The 19,623-nt window shown below is 40.8% G+C and overlaps 1 protein-coding gene across 2 annotated transcripts in view; it reads right to left on the reverse strand.

The window, feature by feature from the left end:
- Window positions 1-19,623, reverse strand: part of EXOC4 (exocyst complex component 4) — a 397,972-nt gene that overhangs the window by 313,620 nt on the left and 64,729 nt on the right. The gene's annotated exons all lie outside the window — the stretch shown is intronic.

Below are 19,623 nucleotides of genomic sequence, written 5' to 3' on the forward strand. Positions count from 1 at the left end.
ACAGCTTGCTTCTCTGGATGCTTCACATAATGACCCTCTAGGAACAACTACCAGGTGGCTCAATTTACTCATTTTGAACCATTCAGCAACCCAAGGTTCAGCCTTAAAACCACTTGTGACCTATGGTGGGCTCTTGAAGCAGCCATTATGAGAACCATTGAAGAACTGCATCAGCTAGGTCCAACTCTTCCACTCACTCAACTACAACGTCAATAACAGACAGCCGCCACCATTATTTCGTGCCGGTCTCAGAACGTTCACAAAAAACAGACCTCATTCCCATTTCTCAATCCAGATTAAAAACAACTGCTAATACACTTCAATTTTTACAGCATAATATTTTCATCCCTATATGGGATCCCCCCCCCGAATTTTTGTGTCACTAGACAGAGGAATTCTTTAAATAAAGCCATGTTCCTCCACCTCCTACAAAAAGTCTGTCTTCAATGCACAGTCTGCAAACACAGATTCCCACTGACATTTGTCATCTCACCACCTTTCCATAATACACTCCATATCTTGGTTTTCTCGATCACTAGGGAATCCAACCACCTGATTTTTATTTAACTTAGTTTTTAATTCTATCTGGTATCTGCTTTTCATTCAGTTGCCTCATCTTTAATTTTTAGGTAATTTCATGCATTCTCCTTCTTGCAATATGTCGCTGTTTGTAAGTGATTTGTTCAGTGATGGAGATGCTTAGACAGCAAATATTTACCTTACTACTGCAGACAAATTTTTTTGACATCTATCATCACCCAATTTTCATACAGATAAGAAAACAGTCCCTACTGAATTATCATGACAACTAGATGCATCCAACATAGTATTTGTTCATCCACCTCTGACTGAGGAGCCCATCATGTATATTAGACACTTGTAAAGACAAAAAAAAAAAAAAAAAAAGAAAACATTTGAGTTCAATGCTTTCTTCGTCATTATTTTTAAGATCACATACTTTAATTTGCTGAAAGGGATTACTATTCATCCTTCCCTTAAAAAAAAAAAAAAAAAACACAACACAAAAACAAGCAAAAATACTTTTTATTCTGTGCCCTTAATGTCTGATCTGAGTCATTTTGTCTCAGATATTACTAGACAGATTACGTACATTTTCTTTAATTGCTTGCATTCTATCAGAAGCTTTCTGCAATTTCTGCAGAATGTTCCATTTCAATCTAATTGTCTCAACCCATAGCATGCTCCTAGTCAGCTTTTACAGACAAGTACTTCTGAAGTGCGTTTGAAATAACCATCATCAGCCAAATAACCTTTGGGCTGAGAAAGTCATCTCTTGTTCGGGGAAGAGCCCACTGGTTTGGAGAATCAGACTAAAAAACAACAAAACAAAACAACAACCCACTTTTCTACTTTTTCCCTGACAATATTTTTTACCTTGAGTTCTTGTTAAATATCAACTTAGATGCTTCCTTTCCAAGTCTTCTTCCTGGTCTTTGTTACAGGTATAGATAGAAGGGAAACAATTTTAATTTATAAGAGGAGATCTAGATTGGTGTCAGAGGAAAATTTTCACTAAGAATGAGGTGCTGGAACAGGCTGTCCTGAGAATCTATAGATGCCCCATCCCAGGAGGTGATCAAGGCCATGCTGGCTGGGCCCTGGACAACCTGATCTAGACCTGATGTAGTGGTTAGCATCCTTGTCCACAGCAGTGGTTTGGAACCAGAAAACCTTTGAAGGCCCTTCCAACCCAAGCCACTCTACAACACTGTGGTATCAGGTAGATCTGTGGTCTCTTGGGAACTTGTCCAGCAGGATAGGAACTTGGTGCATCTATGCAGTCTGCTTTAGATGAGGACTTGAACACTCAAATTCTTGAAGCAGTTATAAGCTCGTGTCTTACCAAACAGTTTCCCCCTATTTACTACATACTAATAATGCTACAGCTGAAAGTGCAAGAAAAAAGTGTTTTTATCCATTTCTATATGGAAACTATCACATTGACACAGGTGTTATGTTTATAATTGTTAGTATATCAAAGCCTTCACTTTTTGAGAAGTATTGTTTTTAATCCCCAGCACGACAGATTTGGTTAAGTGGATAATGAACTGGCAGCCACAGATCACTCACAGATTGACAAAATGAGTGAAAACGGCCACTTTGTTCTCATAACCTGCAAGTCCCACAGATGACATTCAGGAAACACACAGAACTCCCCACAGCTGCTATGAGCCTTGGAGATTCAAGCTGGGTTACTTCCCAGTAACAATATGGAAATAAGCTTCCGTCACCTTCTGACAAGAGGTTCTACCTTAGCTCATTACAGAAATATCTTCACCCTGCCAGGTGCTGGGCAGCCTGGCTGTTAGCCAGCGAAGCACTTAAGCATGCACACAACTTATAACATATGAACGGTCCCAATCAAACCATACACCTAATTGCTTTTCTGGATGAGGGCCAACGCACTCAACACATTGTAGATCAAGACCTCACTGACAACACCAATATCCCCATCCATGCAAATCTCAGGCAAAAAAAAAAAAATGAAAAGATCCAGTAGCATCCTTAAAGCCTGCTCTGAACTGCTCCTCTATCCATCTGAACGCCAGATAATAACAGATAATTTCCATTCTGTTAGTTCTAGTGTATGAATGAATCGTTTAACAAGAATGCATTCAAACTCTGACAGATTATGTGACAGATTAATCACTTATCTCTGCAATTCAGAACCTGCAGATCAATATTCGCTAATAAATATCCTTCCACCTCAAAGAGCTCAATTCTCCTTGAATTCTGCACAAGAGGGGTTTCACTGACAATGATGAAATTATAAACAATTTGTTCTGTGAATCTCCTGCTGCTCTGTATATATCTTCCAGTATATGGCTTGGAGAGGAACCCCAAAAAGGAATATTACACTTATTTCATACTTAAAAACTTTTCTAGGCAAAAAAATACAAAAATAAATAAATAGATAGATAAACACCAGCTTTTCACGCTGTGCTGAAAACAAAGCTTTCCAAAGAGAAAGGGATGCACAAAGTGACCTCAACAAAATAACAACTTAATTAGAAAAAATATCAAACATCTTCAAATCGGGTTACAGAAAAGGTTTTAAATGATCCTCTGGATTCTGGGAAGCACAAAACCTTCTCAGACCAAATTACTTTCAATTCTTCACAACTGCGTTGAGAAAGGAAATAGTCACCAACACAGAAAATCAATAGGAAATGTTCCAGACAATAAGGTAGCAGTAAAATGAACCAGAACAGTAAATTCGGGGCAGATAGGAGCTTGGAGAATGAAGAAATGAAGTGAGCTAAGCAGCACAACAGCTAGTGAACAGCCTCTGCATCCACCTCCGACTCAAAAACAACATGGCTATTTGTTTAATCAATCAGATCACAGGAAAATAAAGATACGAAAGGTTATTAGCAGAGCAATTCCCCCAAACAAAGCAAAGGGTCTCTGTGAATCGTGCACCTGAGAGTTCAAACATCAAACCACACAAGCCAATACATTGGTGCGGCACTGGCATGTTACCCTTTACAGCCTTTGGTTCAGCACACAACGTTGTCAGGAAAAGTTTACTTTGAATATGCAACAGTCCAAGGTTTTGCACAGAAAACCAAATGCAGAAGCAGGACTGACACATGCCCACTGTTCTCCAAGCTGATACTCAATCTGCTGCAGTAAATCCCACTTCAAACAAGAGGGCTCTAAAAATATCAATTATTGCCATGGAAATTGAGGTCATTTACGGACTTTATGTATATATGTATCTTCATATACATACAAGATCTTCTCCCTGTGCGTAAGAAGGCAACATCAAAGTTGCTTACTGTGCAACTGTATATACAGCATGCATGAATTTTTAGAGTATAACCATACCCTCTGGTATTATACAATCAATATAGAATAGTTGTGCTTAAGAGAAATCAGAATTTTGGGCATAATTTCCTTTATGCAAGTGGATGGTCAGTCTTCCATCGACTAATGGGCTGCTCTCAAGATTGCAAGAATAAACTGCGGCTTAGCAAAGACCTGACAGAAACCTTTTTAGACTCATTAAGAACACCAAGTCAGCTTTATTCTGCTAAGCCAGCACATATCTTAAGTTAAGTCTCACAGGCAGTTCTGCTGGCTGGATTACTTGCACAAGTCAAATTTAGCAGGTGGATAAATGCCAGCATCATCAAGATCTTCCTGAGGCGCTGGGACTTGATATCACAGAATGATAAAGTTTGGAAAAGAACTCCAAGATCACCAAGTCCAACTGCCATTTTAACGTAACCATAAGAAGATTAGTACGGCAAAACACAACAACTATGAACTCAGTTACAGCCCAGAGCATCTAAAAAAGTTCATATTCACCTCCAAATGCCGTTTCCCTCCTTGAACAGACAAGCCAACATGTTACCTTCTGTTGTTTTGTTGCTGCTTTGTTGCTGCTTTGTGGTTGTTGGGATTTTTTTTTTTTTTGGTGTTTTGCTTTGGTTTTGTTTTAACTTCTTATCTTAGCACTACGCAGACACAATCCCCTAAATCCCATCCCCCTCCTCCCCTCCCAAAATACCCAAGTTTGGCACTGTGAAGCTCTGAAAGAGCAATAGCCTTTGCAACCACTATCAGTGCAACTGAAGCATTTTCACTGGGCCACTGCAGCTCCTTCAGCAGCACAGTCTTTTCAGACATGATAACATAAAACAAGCCATATTCCAGAAGTTTCGATTCTGTACTCATAAAGGTATTTCAAGTATCCTAGGCACGTTCAAGAAATCTTGTCTTTCCACTATTTCAGCCTGGACGGCATAGAAGAAAAATTTTAGCAAGTGGAATGCACAGATGCGAGGTAACAGGAGAGCTGGGGGAGTGAGAGAGCCCTGTTAAACTCGGAAAAGAATGGGAACATGGAGAAGAAGAGCTCTTTGAAGGATCTTTCAAGCACACAACAGCAAAGACTGTACAACATTCTTCAAAAAGTTTGTTTCTCCACTCCCATTCTACTAGGGAGAGTTACACAGAAGGAGGATTACAATTGTACTTCTACTAAATTACCGCTGCACTGAGTCAGAAGACTTGCAAACTGCACCACAGGTATGTTGTTAAGCCATTCAGCACTAGATATTCTAAGAATAAAAGCATCAAAATAAATAAAAAACCAAAAAACCCAAACCAATAACAAAACCAACTACCACTTAAATACCACCTGCTCCTTGGTTCTTCCCTGGCCCAACACAGACACAACTACAAGTAACTACCCAAAGTCTGCACTGCAGATTGGCTTGCAGATATGAATCATTTAGGTATTGATAAACAAGGACAACTGATACCTGAAACTGCCCATCTCAAGCTGGATATGAACTTGTGTCCTGCAATGCAGCTGGTGTTATAATAGTCACTATATGCAGCTAGTTGAGCTCCTCTGCTTTTTCCTCATTAAAGCTACCACTTTGCCTTTACTTCAGGCTGCAGAAGCTACATATTAATCTCTTTCTCAGTCAAAAAAAAAAAAAAAATCAAAATTAAGTTTCGTCAAGTTAACAATATTGCTCCACCCTGATTACATCTGAGAGCCGCACTGCTCTATTTTTCAGCACTTACCCACCTAGCAAACACTGATTTACAGTACTGAGGATGCTGCTCATGAGCAAAGTTGAAGAGATTCACACTCATTCTGTGCCACATTTCAGAACGAAGCAAAAAATCTCATGATCGTTAACACAATATTATGCATCCAGATGAACACAACCCTAATAGATCATGTAATAATCTTACACAGACCATGAAGGACTATTACAGCTTGTGCAAGAGACTGTGTTTCTATACCACCAATTATTACGCAAACCTTGAACTCGATCTTTAAGGAAAATGTTAATTATAAAGCTTACAGCAAAACTAAATGCAAAAGAAAAGAATGTTTAACAAAACCTTCAACCTGAACCCTTGGCATTAAAAAAGTGCTAACAGACAGTACAAGGCTAGCTTGATCACTGGAGGCTGAACTGCTGGGAAAACCTAACGCCAGGTACAGCACAACCATCCACTCAACATTACAATGCACACTTCTCTCAAGGCAGAGCACACTTTTTGTGACCTTGAAGATAAACCTCATAATCTCATTCTCATCTGCATTCCTTCATTTGGGTATTTGATGTTCAGATTTTCATTCAAATGGCTTTGCAAGGAACGTCAACACATGTTTAGGTGGTCTGTAAGAAATAGGAAATCATTTTGGTTCTTCTCATGTTTATACACTAGACATTTAGTTCTTCTGTAGTTTATACACTAGAACCCAAAAAAAAATATTCAGATTAATATCTAGCTAGTTTTTCAGAAAATGCTAGATATACACACATATATAAAAATCATAAGGTGCAGAGAATACAAATGTAACAGTAGATAAACAGAATAAGAAACAACACTTTTCAAACTGTCTCAGAAAAACATTACATCAGATCACCTCTTTTCTTCAATACTTCTTCCCACAAAGCTGAATCGGAAGGCTGTTCATTTGGACTGTAACATGAAGCTTTCCACTTAGCAGCAGGAGAAACAAAGCCTCACCACACACTTAAAATTATTTTCACAATTTAACTGCAGTTAGAAGTGTCTCATCCCCCTGGAATACTTATTTCTTAGTATTCTTTCAAGCATGAAGGCAAAAGCAAAGATCTGAAGCATATTTGTGAACGTATCTCCTAATTGCCTGAGCCATGGATGTTAAGCACTGAAGAGTCATTAAATGTGTTGGCTTTGTTGAGACGAATGCCTCAAAAAAAGAAGACATGGCACCTGCTCTATTGGAAATAAGAGACCTTTACAACAGGTTACTCAACTACATTTGCCTTGCAGCACAGAAGGAAAACGATGTTTTCAGAGTGAAAATATGGCAAATATAAAAAGAAAATAATATATAAACACACGTGTGCATATAGCTGTTTGTCTTAACAACACCAAGGAGCTCCAAGCCATGCAGCTTTAATAACAGCACACCAGTAGAAACATAAGCTCTATTGCTCATCATGGATGGAACTGCAATAGTTGAACTGCACGTCAGGTGCCACACTGAAGGACGTTGTCAGCTTTGTTAAATGCAAACAATCTGTAGAGATCAGCAGCACTTTCACTGCTACATCACAGAAATTTTAGGAACGCTCTCCACCACAGTCACCACATCCAAAGATCTTTGGCAATGTCTTAATTTTTCCACCATTAGGAGCTAGACAGGCTCTAAAGAAAAGACATCATCATGAATTAAAGAAAATTACCAAGAGAGGTTAGCATGAGAGAACAATTCAAAGGCACCATCATTTATCATTCTGGCAGGTAACGTGGTTGGGAAATGCAGTTTTTCTAACAGGGCATCAGGCATGTGACACACTGATTAAACTGCAAGGGAACATAGCACCAAATTGCTGTAATAAAGTGAGATCATCCTTTTACTGCATCCTAGCTAATCATGAGCAAGTCTGCTTGTTTTATTTCATTGTCCTTTGTGAATAAAAAGGGAATGATTTTTGATATTGTGCTTAAGGAGCCATTCTGATTTACTGACCTGCTGGGAGGTCTGATTTGGGCTCTTCTCCTGGTCACATGCAAGAACTTCAGACTGCTTAAGCAGAGGGAAAATTAATGACACGATTAACCTTTCTGCAATTGAAATGAATCTGCTATGCAGACATGAGTCCTGTTTCTTGCTTTCATCTGAGGTGTTGCAACAGGCTGCAGTTCAGCCCCTGGACATGACAACAACCAGCTCCCCACTCTCTATCTCTTGCCATGAGTCACTGGGATAGGAGGCTTGACACAAGAGACTTGGCCATCAACACGCCTTCTTTAAAAGAAAGAAAAAGGTCACACAAATCGTTATTTTTCTTAGTGGTTATTATAATGCAAAATTAGATGTGGGATTTTCAAATGAATCTAAAGCAATTAGTTGCCCAAGTCCCACTGGATCACCAAGGGAGTTAGATCCTACATGCCTTTGGCTCTTCTGGAAAACCCCATTCATCAAAGAAATTCACAGGTGGCTCAATACCAACTATAGAAAAAACAAGTAATGATCTGAGCAGAGTTTCAGAGCTATTTTTGAAGAATTTTACAGGGCTCCTCAGTCACCACAACACCATGAATAACAGCATCACCACCGAGTGATCAGTGACACTAAGTTGCATTGTATTACTAAAAATAAAAAGCAATGCTCCAGTAAATAAAAGCACCAGACCACATCACTCAAACCACAGCATCTAAGCTAAGCACACATGTATTTTTCATTCTCCTCTGTTAATACTGCTCTTTGATGTTTTCTCAGGCCTATGCTATAAATGTAAAGCAGGGGGAGTCCAGCTTTTATTACTGGAAAGAATGAATTAACAATGCAACACATTTTATTATTATTTTAATCAGTTTCCAGCTCACAGTTTCACTCAGGGTACACCAACAATCACACATTTCTTAGTCTCTTTCCAGCAAACGAGGACCCCAAAGAGCTCTGCAAGATATTTAATTACATTCTACATGTAGAACGTCTGCATACAGGTCACATTTAATTAACCAGTTCACTCATCTCCCCCTTTCTCAGGTGAAAATAGGTTTCCATGGTTCCTAGCATGGACATGGTTACTGTCTTTCACGTTTTAAGAACAACAATTAACATGCAGATTCTTGAATTAATAATCCTATTATTTTTGCATATGTAGTCTATATTGTGGGCCATATTCAAAGAAAACAGAAGAGAAAAACAGAGTGTTTGCCAACAGATAATCAGCAAGCCCTACAGAGAGCTACTACCACTTGTATTTGTTGCATGAAATCATAGAATGGCCTGGGTTGAAAAGGACCACAATGATCATCCAGTTTCAACTCCCTGCTGTGTGCAGGGTCATCAACCAGCAGACCAGGCTGCCCAGAGCCACATCCAGCCTGGCCTTGAATGCCTCCAGGGATGGGGCATCCACAACCTCCTTGGGCAACCTGTTCCAGTGTATCACCACCTTCTGTGTGAAAAGCTTCTTCCTAATATCTAACCTAAACCTCCCCTGTCTCATTTAAAACCATTTTTTTCTTGCTTCCACAAGTTCAGGATATGGGCGCTTCTGTTACCATTTTCTCCTCATCTTTGTAAACCCTGTTTTGGTGGCTGTGTTTGTTGAATGAATACAGGTTTGGAATTCCACAAAGTACAGTTTGATAGGGAAGAGGGATTTCCAGAAACACTGTAGAATCATTCAGAATTTATGTAAATCCCCCCATGAACTTCCATTAGCTACTGCTGGCTCTTGGCCAATCAAAACACAGAGACTGGCACACTGTATGGCTAGAGGAATATTCCTTAAAATATTATGCAAATTGGTATGCTGCTTTGTAAGGCAAAAGGAACTGCACACTTCACCTTTAAAGCTTGTTTTTTGGTGTCACCAATCACACGAGTCCAGTCAGCAGGCACACTGGACTTCAGTACCAAGAGTTAAGACTGGATCTACAGATTTGCAAACTCACCACGTGCAAAGAATCTAAAAGCACGTAAAACCAAAAAGAAATAAAGGCAGATTGTTAACTACATGAAGCAATGTCCAATTTTGATTTTAGTTCACTGTTCTAAAATAGCCTCCCTGTGCGATTCGCTAAAAATCAAAAATGTTTATAACAGGGAAATACATATCAGCCCATTTCAGACCCTGTGTCACATCAGCATCTCCCACGTTGATCTGTTCCAATCAATCTTGAGTTGTTCTTCATTTATTTTTTTAAAACCTGTGGTTAGATGTCAGCAGCTGCCATTATCAGAACTCTGAGGAGAGCAACAGAAGGATTTGGAGGTGGAGGAGAGTTGTTTGTTCTCAGCGCAAGTTGGAGTTCGTCATTCCCAGCAAAGCACGCAGGCTTTGAGCTCTTCAGACTCTGTCAGTCCAGAAATCACTGGTGAATCATCAGCCACTTGCTGCTGGTTTGTACATACACAGTTACACAATATACATAGAGGCAGAGACTGCGTTCTCTGAGCACTTGGGATAAAAGATGGTGAAAACCCAGTACAGAAGTTACTCAAGCCAAAGAACGTGCATGAACTAATTATGAGCAAATAAGGCTGATTGTGTTTTAATACTTTCTCACCATGGCTCCCACTCATGTACCCTCACTCTAGGTACCCTCACTCTACCCACTTCAGACTCAGCTCTTCAGTTTCCATAACCAGAGTTCACATTAACCATTGAAAAAAGAATGCGTACATAAATCCAGTGACACATTACTCAAAATCACTGAGAACTGCTTGCAGACTTGCTAAATAAAGCCACTTGAAAAGGCAGCTGGTCAGCGAGACCATGAAAGAAAGCACAAAATAAGCAGAATATTGGAGCCTGTGGATTGTCATCAAAGCATTAATTGAAACACCCAATTTTAAGTGTTGGGTGTTATGCATATTCATGTCCTGATTCTCAGCAGTGCAGAACATCCATAGTGTCAAGAGAAACAAGAAGCTCAAAAGCTCTTAATAAAACCAACCAAAAAGCTCACACAATACACTCACTCCTTCTGCAGTATTGAAATGCACACCAAAACTAGTAAGTATTTCCAAATCTTTTTTTTTTTTTCTTCCACTCATTCAAACACTGACTTCCCCATGTGCAAAACACAGAATGGCATCACCCTGGTGAGATCAGATGACTTAAGTCACTTTGATGATGAGAAGCGTGCTGTGAAAGAGATGCTCCTAAAACATTTTATGCATACTACCTAGTGATCCACAGCACGTTTCAAAGTGGTGACTACGTGCCTGGAGCTGCAGCAGCAACACCATCCCAAGTGTATATGCACAGCCTGGCAGCTGCCTTCACAAATGAAAAGAATCTGTTGCTTTCCCAGACGTAGTGTCAGATCTTTGCATATGCATCCCCATGCTGGACCTTCTTTTCTGCCCAGCAAGTTTGCCCCCTCCCTGGAAGCAATCAAGGCTAGGCAGGATGGGGGCTGTGAGCAACCTGGTCTAGAGGGAGATGCCCCTGCCTATAGCAGGGGGGTTGGAACTACGTGGTCTTAAAGGTCCCTTCCAATGCAAATCGTTCTGTGATTCTGGCTTGAGACAAAGCTGAGAAAGAGTGTGATACTGGTGAAAGAAGGAGAAAAGATCTGGGGAGAGGTAGAATAAAGGTGTGCATGTGTGTGCATGAAGCAGCAATGGGTGTGCAGAACAAAAGAGAAAGAAATTAATATTCCTGTAGCCCTTTTCTGAATATGATGTAAGTGTGGCAATTTCCAACTGAGGAGGACTGAGCATCTTCACTCAGTTTGCTCTCAGTCTCAGGAGTCCATTGCTAAGGGCTCACCTGCAAACACTCCTATCTATGAGCAAAAAAACAAAGAAAATTTAACAGAAGGAAAAACTTAAGAAAACTTTACCTAACACAATTCCACAGCTTCCTATGTCACCAAATTACTGAAGAGAATCACGCAGGCCTCCAGAAAAATAAAGCTGAGATTTCATATCAGGAAAGAAATAGCAGGAGCTGGTAAACTTCAGGAAAAAAAAGATTCTACCTTAGCATTTTGTAAATGTCATGCATGTTAAACACAACAAGTGCACAGCACAGGAGCGGAAAGGCTTTCAAGCACAACAGCTTCCAAACATTTCCCTAGGATCTCAGCTAGTCTGTAACATTAACAGGAATTTGCCTGCATGAATCCCTCATGCACTGCTGTCGGATTAGACGCCTTGCAGAGAGGACATGATGAGCATTTGGCCTTTTCCCGTTCACAGCATTTTTATGATGCTAGTAAGAGTATGTCTCACTGCCTTTAAAGCTAGTCACACAGGGACCAAGTGTGAATAACGTCAGCACATCAAAAGTAGCGTGGTTTTATAGTCCTATAAAACATGTCTACAAATGCTGATAAATTACTTGTAGTCTCTCCTAATTCTAGCTGACAGCAGAAATAAAGTGCAGTGGACATTGATAGTAACTGGGAAAAAAAAAAAGCACATCAGACCTAACAAAATTGTTTGAGAATCTAGGGAAATTGTTACAACCAGAGACACTGTCTGTATCTACAGCCACGTTACTATTTCTTCTATATAAGAGAATCACTGAACGGTTTGGGTTGGAAGGGACCTCAGGGATCATCAAGCTCCAAACCCCTGCCACAGGCAGGGCTGCCAACCTCCCCTTTTAATACCAGACCAAGATGCCCAGGGTCCTATCCAACCTGACCTTGAACACCTCCAGAGATGGACAGGGCATCCACAGCCTCTCTGGGCAGCCTGTTCCAGCACCTCACCATTCTGTGAGGAGCTTCCCCTGATATCCAACCTAAATCTTCCCTCCTTCAACTTCAGACCATTTCACATTGTCCTGCTCTTACCTACCCTTTCAAAGAGTTGGTTCCCCTCCTGTTTATGGGCTCCCCCTTTAGGAACTGGAAGGCTGCAATGAGGTCACCCCACAGCCTTCTCTTCCCCAGGTTTATTCTGTATCTTCTATTTCTTCTATATCATTCCATACATTAACAGCTGCAGAACATGAAAGCTAAGGAGCAATTTATGGGCTGGGAATTTTGTACATTTTTGTATAGAATACCCATACTGCTGTTGGCAATTTGAATCACAGCCTTCACACCAAGTGTGGTGGCCACTCAACAGCCTTCATATTCATCTTCTGAGAACTTCCAACTCGCTAAAGAATTTTAAGAAACAATGATGGAATAAAGCTAAAAAAAAAAAAAAAAAAAAAAAAAAAAAAAAAGGTTTCTGTGGTCTCAAACTGTACAAATTAGAGAGCATTTGACAGCGGAGAAGGATTCAAAATGCACAGCTTCCATTCAAACTGCCAAAAATCAAAGTAGGAAACAATGCTACTTTCCCTCATTCTGTATTCCTGACCTTTTCATAGAATTGTTTGGGTTGGAAAGGACCATTAAAGGCCAACTACTCCAATTACCCTGCAATAAACAGGGACACCTACAGCTGAACCAGATGCTTGGAGCTCCATCCAGCCTGACCTTGAGCATGTTCAGGGATGGGGCAGCCACCACCTCTCTGGGCAAACTGTGCAGTGCCTCACTAATCTTACTTTAAAGAACTTCTTCCTTACATCCAGTCTAAATCTGCCTTCTTTTAGTATGAAACCATTTCCCCTTGTCCTCAGAGCACACCTTCTTACAACCTAGCAGAGCTAATTTCTGCTTTAACAACTACATAAAACAGTCTTCTGAAATCATTTACTGATGGGGCTCTCAGCAAGAAGTTTTGCACCTTTCTCCTTCTGTACAATACAGCCTTTAAGGGGGAAAAAAAATATGTATATGCTTGTAATTGACTTATATGCATTTAGTTATTTAAATATTCATAAATTCCTGCCAAGACTATAACTTCATAGCCATGCTCAACTATTAGAAGGGAAATCCACCCAAACTGAAGAGCCACTCAAGTTCACTGCAGCGTAAGACTTGACAGTATGACCAGAAGAGGGTTATTTTTTTCCCTTGCTCACATACCAGCAAGCATTTCATTACATGAGCTCATCTTTTTAAATCTCCCAAACCATAAGCTCAGTGACCCCTTCTGCAATAAAATGCACAAGTGTTTGTACACTGTTCAAGTATCTCATTCTTATGCAGGGCTTTATCTCTTTGAACTTTAAAGTAAACGTTAGTGTTTATCAAATAAATTGGATCAACAGCTCTGGGATACATATGACTGCTGAAATAAAAGCTGGAGCATAGAATTATTCACACCTATTTGTGCTGTGTCACCATGCTAATACAGCACAGTTCAATTAACGAGGACATTCCTGGAAAAACAATAACCCAGCATTCATAGTTCAGCTCTGGACCTCTTCCAGGTATCTGTTACCAAAGCCATTCTAGTCAGTTTTAAACACACTTCCGCAAGAATCATTCAGTGAAAAGGAAAACAGATCGATGTGCATTTCTGCTTCACATTCTTTGCTTCTGACAGCAAAGCGTGCCATTGCTACCTCGTTCTTTGCCCTTCCAATTGCATAATATACCCTACACTGTGACACTTTGCACTTGACAACTTTGTCACCTTTACCTGGGCAATTTTTAGCCATCCTGAATTCACAACACATTTCCTGGGGAGCTTAAGTACCCAATTACTTCCTGTTTGAAAGCATAAGGAGATAACTTGAATCATTAGATAAGTTGGAACAAGTCTGTCAAATGCTTTAGATCAAAAGACATCTCATATTCCTCCTGAAGTATACTTAGTGTGACCAAAGTTTAAGGAAACACCTTCCTGCAGTGTTATCTTGTCCCTTCTTGGATTCAAACAGATGACACACATCCTGGCCCATACATTTTCAATGAAAGTTTTTCATGCTCCTAACAAACATTAACAGAGAAAAAAAAAGTCATGTAACACTCACTGTGCTTGATTTCTTACTAAATAATGCATGCTACGAGTTCACTTCCAATAAGAGATGGGGAAAAAAACATGCCAAGTTGCCTGCTCTGTAATTATTTAAATTCCAATTTTCAATATCAGCATCCTGGAGAGCATAATGCTCTCCCTCCCTCCTTTGTGCACCCAAGATTGAAACGGTATTTTTCAAAAGCTGCACAAAAATCACTTTCACAGCCATCATCCTCTCAGCTAAATGAGAGACAAGCATTAATGAGACAAACCAGGCAGGAGTCCGAGGGCATCAGTTCCACACATTTAAGACCATTTAAAGGGAACCAGAAAAACTGTCAGGCACATTATTTCGAGGACAACCATGAAGCCATTAATTTCCCCAAGACAACATTCTGAAAATTAATTCCATTGTATGTCCAAGATATTACCTGGTGAACTTCCCAGATGTAATGGCTATTTCATATTGCTCTGACATTTCAACTAGTATTTATGACATATTGACAATAACACGTCTCATACAAGAGTTTTACTTTATCAGTATTAACCATGCCATAAATAGTTAAATCATCCTTTAAATGCAAAGCTTCAGCAAAGAGAGATTTCTTATTCCAGAGCACATACTTCTCAACTGAATGAAATCACTACTGCAGAGATTCAGGGCTCACGACAGGCTACCACTCCTGAACTCCTGCTTTTAGCATCAGCATCCATTCCAGTAAGCTTTTTACACTGTTGTCAGGACTGTGCTGATCCACCTAGGTTGAGCAATAAGCCACCTGGTTTTTACATGAGTGCTCTGAGGTGCTGCTCCACATAGCAGCTTTGGCTGAGGGAAAGATGCAGATGCCAGGATCAACCCTTTGCTTCCCTTCTTTGCTTCTCTCTCCTCCCCTATGCCAACACTGACATAGTTCAGGGACCTGAGCAAGCAGAACATGCAGCCAGCAGAAAACAGCTGATCAAACCAACTCCCTCAAATTAGATACCTGCTAGGAAAATGAGCAACAATGCCAGAGGAAGACAAGCATCCGCAGATGTGGAGGTGGAAGAAATGGCATTGCAGCGTAGCTGACAGATCTGCATGGCCTGCCATGGAGTTGAACCCCCTCTACACTTCTTCCAGAAGGATGCAACAGGGTAAATCAAGCAACTGATGAACCTCACTGCCTTACCCTGCTTAAAGGAGCAATATCTTCTGCTGTTAATGTATCCCCATGCAGCACTATTCCCTCAGAAGCAAGGCACGGCAACTACAAGTGAAGCCCAGCTTTTCAGCAAGTCATCACATTGCTGGCCACCAGATTTAGCTGCACACTGCAAAACTGCTCCGTCTCCCTGCTTGAAGCATGGAAATGTGTTGTTCCCTTTACAGGTAGGAAAATGCCACGCACCTTTTGGGCAGAGGAGCATGATATGTAAAGGAAAAGGTTGTATCATACAAGAGTTTCTGGTGCTTCCAACTCTGCAGTAACAGAACAGCAGCACGTTGGCAGGGGATAGGTTTCAATCTCTCCTGTCACAATTTTCTTATGTTTTCAGCAATGCATAGGCTGCTAAATAATACTGTTTTTGGACAACACCTGACAGCATCAAACAGAAGACCACAAAACAGGGACAGCAGTAGCCCGAATGTGTGTGTTCTGTCCCACTGGTGCTGCAAAGATGTGACGTGCATCCCACAGCACCAAGGTGAATTTCCTTCTCTTCTGCAGCAGAGAGAAATCAAAGATTGGCCACCTCCTTAAAAGGCTGCGAACTGTCAACTACAAACACCACTACTACAAAAGAAAAGATCTCTTCCTTGGAGGCAAACAGCACTGGCATAAGCTAATAACAGGATACTGAGGATGCATGGAGATGTCACGTTTTGTGGGCATTTTCTCCAGCAGCAGGGTACTGCACTCATACAAAAGCTGACAGGATGATCACCCTGTCAACGGGGAGGTGACATTTCTGAAGAAGCTGAATGAACGCTGGTATTATTCAGCAGGGACAGATGCTTCTCTCTCATCTTGGTATCAAAAGACAGTGCCAAAAAAATAAAAAGGTGAATGAGCTGTTAAGTGTTCTCTGCAACACAGAACAGCAAGAAAAAACCAGCACACCAAGTACCAGTTGCTGCTATAGCATGTCCTCTGTCAGCCCCCTGACTCTAACACAACAGGACAGAAGGTATGCCTGCCTTTAGCCCAAGGATGTACAAGGGCTGCTCCAAAAGTAACACCTCCCATTTTATTATATTGGCCCACAGCATCGCAAGTGGATGTTGATGGCATGTAAGTAGAGGTTGAATCTTCCCACCAGTATTTCCATTACATTTTGTTGCTGTGTTCCAGATGGCAGCAGAGAGGCAGTCTGACAAAATCATGCCTGACATGGAGAACAAAGAGTGGATGCTGCTCAGTGAGGCAGAAGGTGATAAATTTCAGCAGTGGTGATTGTGGGTCACCTCCACTGGTGCAGATTTCTGCACACGTGGCATGCAGGTTCTTGTTCACCACTCGTGAAAATATACAACTAATAGTGGTGACTTTGTTGTAAGATAGTGTTTTGCAGCTGAAAATTTGCTCTTTCAAACAGTATTACAGAGCTATTTGCATCCGTTTTACTTTCCGTGGAAATAAATAAGAGGCATTACTTTCAGAGCGACCTAGGTGTATCACAGTGCCTCTCACACAACACAACCCTTCATATTTTCAGATGGGAGGATACCAAATACACACACTGAACTGCAGCAGAACACTCAGAATTCCTTCGCTGCGCAGTCCTGGAGGAACTATTCACACCAGTACAGCTCTGAGGGCTGTTCTAACAGCTCACAGCTCTCTCTTCAACCAAGTACTGGGTCCTACTCCTCAGAAAGATATTTTTAGGAGGAAGCTTTCCACACAGAGGGTGGTGACACACTGGAAAATAATGCCCAAGGAGATTTTGGATGCCCCTGGATTCCTGCAGGCATTCAAGGCCAGGCTGGATGTGGCTCTGTGCAGCCAGCTCTGGTGGTTGGCGACTCTGCACATAGCAGGGAGGTTGAAACTGGATGATCATTGTGGTGCTTTTCAACCCAAGCCATTCTATCATTCTATAATCCCCCCTATTTCCACTTTGAAAAACTAAATTAACTCCATACATAAAATAGCACGTTAAAACTGGAACAACTTCCACACCTCTCTCTTGTTGGTATGGCAATACAGCTACAGGCAAGGCTGGCTCTGGTCCAAATAACTTCAAGCTGTGTTTTACCAAACAAGGCTGTTCTAATATTTTGACAAACTGATTTTTCTGTTTGTTTATTCTCTGGCAGCTAGCTCTAAAAGGTCATTCTGCCTTTCTCCTGATGACTTCAGTGTTATTCTTCTATTATTCACAGAGAAGGTCAAAAATATATCCACATGCTCAGTATCTGAACATTGCATGACTTTGAACCACCTCGCTAATATTATACCACAGTGATTTGTGCTGTTATTAGGCAGCACTCAGAAATCCAGCTAAACAAAACAAAAAAAAGGACAATTTCCAGCCCACTGTGAGCACGCATTATGACTTGGATACAGAGCTATAAAGAGATAACCTTGCTGTAACATGTTTCACATGCAGAGATGCACAATGTGTGTGTGGAAGAGATTATCTGTGTGAATTACAGAGCCACGTAGTACTGTTCCAGCACTATGAATAAGTTTCATTCATTATGATCTACAGGATCATAAGGTTTCCCCAATGCAGCCCACCACTAACCTACCTCCTCCACGTTTTCACCTTCCCCCAACAGCATTTAAAAGTTTTCTGCTCCCCCTTAACACAAATGTAAGGTCTCCCCTTACAAAATTACCCCTGCTTGGAAACACTGTAATGAAATAACTTTGTCTTGGGCTCAGAGATTTTTTTTAAATTGCAAGGTAAAAGAAATCCATTCCTATGAACATACACACACACACAAAAAGAAAAGCCATGAGGTTTTGAACAGAGAAATAGATTTCCCCCTCACCAAGTCAGTCAATGCTCATCTCTTACCCTAAAGCTGCAAGAGATTACGGAGTTTGAAGTGCAGCTTTTGTGCATTGGCAAAGCTATCTGTGGCTCCTGTAGAAGCTTTTCAGGCACCTTCTGACACTCGTGCTGTCACACCAATAGCAATGAGATCTTTACAGTTGGGCTGCTGCATTTTCCTTGGCTTTTTTTTTTTTTTGTAGAAAGCTTTGTTACATATTTTCTCCCTAATAAAGAAAGCTCACTCACTCTCTGTTTGTGCACACCTACACAGGCTTCTACGTAAAGTTTTATCAATGTTATTTTGTAATAGCCAGCATAACTCAGTCCTGACTTAACCACTCATGAGGAATGAAACCATCACAAGCCCTCACTGATAAGAGGGAATTACCAGCCTTGTCAGTCTGCTTCAGTAAAGATAAAATCTTGGAGGATTTTTAGTCCAAGGTCTTGTCCTGCTACAGCAAAGTTTGCAGAATTCAGAGCTCTTATAGGATTTCTCAACCTTGTGTATGACAATAAGATGGCTGGAGATACTCACTGCCAAACCCTTTCCTTATGCCCTGAAGCCTAACTCTTTGCTTTGATGGGGCCAGATAGCTCCAACTTTGTGACACTCTTTCATCTAGAAAAATCTGTTATTACCCTCTGTCTGGATATTCCCAATCAAGTTTTTCCAAGAATAATGAAGGAAGGTAAAAATCCTTTACAAAGACACGTAAGTGGATAAGAAGACAGTGGGTGTAATCAAAAAGTCCAAGAAGTGCCTGAAATCACAGCATGTATACAGTTGGCCATACCTGTGCAAGTAAAAATCCTACGTGCATCATTCTACAGTGTAGCAATCAGATCAATACAATGGGAAAGGCATTACAACAAAGATGTGATGACAAAAGAACTAGCACAATAGAGGCACTATGAAGGAAGGGAAGAAGATTGCTCACCCATATCAGAAGATCATAGGTTTGCAGGGGAAAGCTTCACCAAGGAGGGATCTCCAGAAAGAGAACCTTCCCCAATGGCAGTCAGCCCTTAAATGAGGTCCAACAGAAGTGCAGCCATGCTCCACCCCTTCCAGTTGCACAGGTGAATTGCCTCCACCTGTGCTCCCAGGGCTGACCAGGTCCTTTCCCCAGGTGCTCAATCAGTGGTTCAGGCCATTAGTCAGCAGTTCCCACACACATAGTCAAATAAGTTTTTAGAGAAACAGGAATAGATCTGTGCCCTACAATGAAAATGTGTGTTAAGTGTTGAAGACAGTATTTTTTAGGAACAGGACAGAGGTGAAATGACCAACATAA

Source organism: Centrocercus urophasianus, unplaced genomic scaffold (genome assembly GCF_019232065.1).
Source record: "Centrocercus urophasianus isolate 14NV4802_14NV808 unplaced genomic scaffold, USGS_Curo_1.0 seq_15, whole genome shotgun sequence".
Taxonomy (NCBI): Eukaryota; Metazoa; Chordata; class Aves; order Galliformes; family Phasianidae; genus Centrocercus; species Centrocercus urophasianus.